Below are 3,802 nucleotides of genomic sequence, written 5' to 3'. Positions count from 1 at the left end.
GTTTACCTTCAGGGTGGACGTCTCCTGTCCTCACAGGCTCTGCAGCTGGTCATCCCCGACTGCGGTCAAAAGTGAGGCCTTGCAACAGACCCTGGTGGCAGGAGGTCCCTGCAGACTCACCCTGGGGAACGGGGACCATGTGGTGGAGGGAAAGGAGGCAACTGGTAGTTTAGTGATTGAACACCTAATAGCCTTCCCATTTTGCCACCAGCCTGGCCAGGGGCTGGCAGGCGAGAAGAGGGTGAACAAGGCCAGAGCATGGAGAGGGGGGCAGTTATGTTGAAAGGGCAAAGAGGAAGTGGGAAGAAGCCAGCAAATGGCTCCAGTGTCTTCCCTCTGCAAAGACAACACACACCAGGTGGGAATCCCTGTGCTCAGTTGGGTTAGTGCCAGCGGCCTATGAGGTCAAGAAAGCCGGAGCACCCCTGGAGAGCAGGGTGAGAATTGGTGGTCACGGGGTACGGAAGCTCTCAAAGGGAATGTCTCAGAAGCTTCAGAGGAAATTCGGATGCAAGAATCCATTCTCAGAGCCCAGATCTCCCAAACTGAAGGTGGCTTTTGATTCTCACACTGATACCTGGAAAAGTGGAAAGAGTGAAGCTTCGGAGGAGTGAAATTACAACAAAACCCACAAAAAACTGAAACCAGCTGCGGGGACCCAGGTAGGCAATGAATAGAATGACCGGCAGAGACAGGCTAGTTAAAGTAAATCACCCAGAAGTAATGGGTTTGCCAGAGAAGTGTGCTTCCAAGTTACAGATTCCACCACCTCAGTTCTAACAAAGTTTTTGTCAGAATCATATCTCATAATAGTATTTGTCAAAACCCTGAAGAGGAGGGAGGTGGGCAGGCAGAAAGGGGAAGAATGTCCCTGTGGCCTAGATTCTAGAGGAAGGAGCCCAGAGACACATTTAGCCTAGAGAAGCCCGGAGAAGGCTGAAGGGAGACCGAGATCCTAATGCTCTCACTATTTAAAGAACGTGTGGCCCTGGGGCATGGAAGGAGGGCCAAGGGTCCAACTCCAGAGAGGCACATTTTAGGCTCAGGAATAGGACTTCATCATGGAAAGCTGTCAAAGGTGCAGAGTCTGGAGAAGTAGCCAGTTTCCACAGGCAAGTAGAAACTGCAGATTGCTTACATGGACTACTGGACTACTTACCATGGGACTCCTGGTTTGGGGAGGCAGGGAGCAGGTAGCCTGGGAGGTGCCTTCTCACTCTCATGAGGGTAGAAGGGTCTTCCCTTTCCTTTTTTTTTTTTTTTTAATTTTTTATTTATTTATGATAGTCACAGAAAGAGAGAGAGAGAGGCAGAGACACAGGCAGAGGGAGAAGCAGGCTCCATGCACTGGGAGCCCGATGTGGGATTCGATCCCGGGTCTCCAGGATCGCGCCCTGGGCCAAAGGCAGGCGCCAAACCGCTGCGCCACCCAGGGATCCCGGGTCTTCCCTTTCCAAGTTGAGCACTCTGGGGAAGGGGGTGGAAATCAAAATTACTTACCCTCTGATTTGCACGTTTCAAAGAACACAGTCATCTGGGCATGGCACCTGTAGGTGGTCCAAACGAACTGGCAGGATCCATTCTAGCTCAGAGTCTTGGGCTACATGCAGCCAGTAGTGGGGCCCAGAGAGCCCAGGGAAGGACAAAAGAGGGCAAATCTTCTGTTGGAACAGAGAAGAGTGCTCAAGGGCTGGTGGGTGTGCCAAGGCCAGGGCAAAAAGGGATGAAATGTTTCAAGTGCCAGGACCTCACTGCCTTGCGGCAAAACCCGAGGTAGGGATGGGGGTGGGTAGAACAGAGGCATCACAACCACCAGCGACACCTAGTCAGCCACCCCAAATGGAAAAGTCCCCATCCCCTAGGAGCTCAGCCAGATTGACCAGATCTAAGCTCTGTTAGGCCGGATGCTGGAACAAAAGAAGTCTAGTAAGCAACTTCTTCCAAAGTGAGGAGCAGGGGAGCTCTTTGTTGTCTCAGAGTTGGGCAGGGCAGGGACACAACTCTGCCCCTGCAGACCCAGGCAGGTTGCCAGGTGGGTGACTGCATTATTATCCAGCGTTAATGTACACAAATCTCCCATCTCCTTTACAGTAATAGTACATTCTTGACCACTGCCCACTGGGTCAGCAGGCTTTATTGTAAACCTGGGTACAGTGATCACTCAGTGAGGGCTCCAAGGCAGGAATCCCAAGCTGATAAGGTTCTGGGCGCTTCCTTCAGATGGCCTCTTTCTGCTATTTGTGTTCTGAAAAGTTTTGAGCCCTGTTTGCTGACAAAGGTGTGCAAGCCAGGTCTGTTATGAGAAACAAAAGGAAAACGTTGCAGGATGTTAAGCATAAAAATCATTTGGGGATGAGGGGCTTTGGAGGAAATGGCCCCGGGATGGGGCATGAAAATCAGCAGGCAATTAAGGATTGGTGGCTGTCCTTTGACATTATAAAGTACATCATAAACATTCCTGAAGCCATGAGGGCTCAGCCAGTTGTGTGAATTGTAATGGGAAGAAACCAAAGTGAAGACAGATTGTGCCTTCAGGGCAAAGGAAAAGAGTTAGCAATTGCCAGTGACGGTTGCTGGTGGCCAAGCAGTTCAATGCAGTCTGTTTCAGGTGGTCTCCCATTGCCAGGACCACACTCCCTCGGGATATTCCTCTACCCCTGCCGGAGAGGCTCCCCCTAGACTCTCAACATTGGGCTGCCTTTCCAGTCTCAAGGAGAAAACAAACCTCTAAGAAGCCATTGGCTCACAAATTATCTGAGCCAGGAGAGTCCACCACCATCATTTTATAGATAAACTGGGATTCAAGAGGGTGAGGGACCTGCTTAAGATCAGGGTCAGGCACAGGCATGGCTGGAAGCCAGACCTCCAGACTTGAAGTTGATGCATTCTCCATCGTGCCCTTGAGTGCTTTGGGCGTCCCCTTCCCTCCCTCATCCCCAGCTAGTCCCTGAAGCTGGTCCCTACTTGGAGCTTTCACACTGAGGGCCATCTCACTGCCCACCTGATGGAAGAGGAGCCCTGCTGAGAAGGGAGGCCTTGTTTTACAGTAAAGTAGCAAGGAGTGAGGCTGCTCCAGCAGACTAGGAGCCAAATTTAATCCCAGCCTGATTCCCAGCCACGATGCCCCGCTCAAACCTCCCAGAATACATGCATTTGCTCATTCGTTAAATCCTTACTGGTGCAGTGCCAGGTCTTGTGCTAAGGATATACAGGTGAGGGAGATAGTCCTGGATCCCTGCTGTTAAGAAGCTTACAGGATAGAGGGAGACACATTGACCAAACAATCCCACTCATCAGTATACAACTACCAGCTGAAATACGCGTTAGGTAAAAGGGACCTGCTGCTGCTGTAGGCAAGGGCTCCCGGGCAGAAAAGGCCTCCACTGAAGTCTGAAGTCAAGTTAACTGGCTAATGGGGAGAAGACAGTTGGAGATGGCAGACACAATGCAGCATACAGCTCTGTGCTTTGTGGCAGGTGTGAGCACGGCACATTCAAGGGACCCAAGGCGGGGTGCTTCTGCAGGCCAGTGAGGACCTGGGTCACCAGCGATTCGTTCTAGGGGAGAATGGCAGCACACGGGAGCCCCTGACAATCGGTCTTCGCCACGGTAGAGAGAGGTATATGGAAATACACCTGCTTCTTTCTTGCCTTCCCAGCACCATGGTGGCACAAGGGCTTCTTATGAAATCCTCACCTCTCAAAAGCAGCAGTTACAGAAATTATGACACAGCAGACCTCTGTAGAGCCAGTGGAGCTCATAGAGGCCAGGAGGGGCAAACACAGAGGGAAACCATAGCACA

Source organism: Vulpes lagopus, chromosome 12 (genome assembly GCF_018345385.1).
Source record: "Vulpes lagopus strain Blue_001 chromosome 12, ASM1834538v1, whole genome shotgun sequence".
Classification (NCBI taxonomy): domain Eukaryota; kingdom Metazoa; phylum Chordata; class Mammalia; order Carnivora; family Canidae; genus Vulpes; species Vulpes lagopus.
This window is presented reverse-complemented; position numbering follows the sequence as displayed.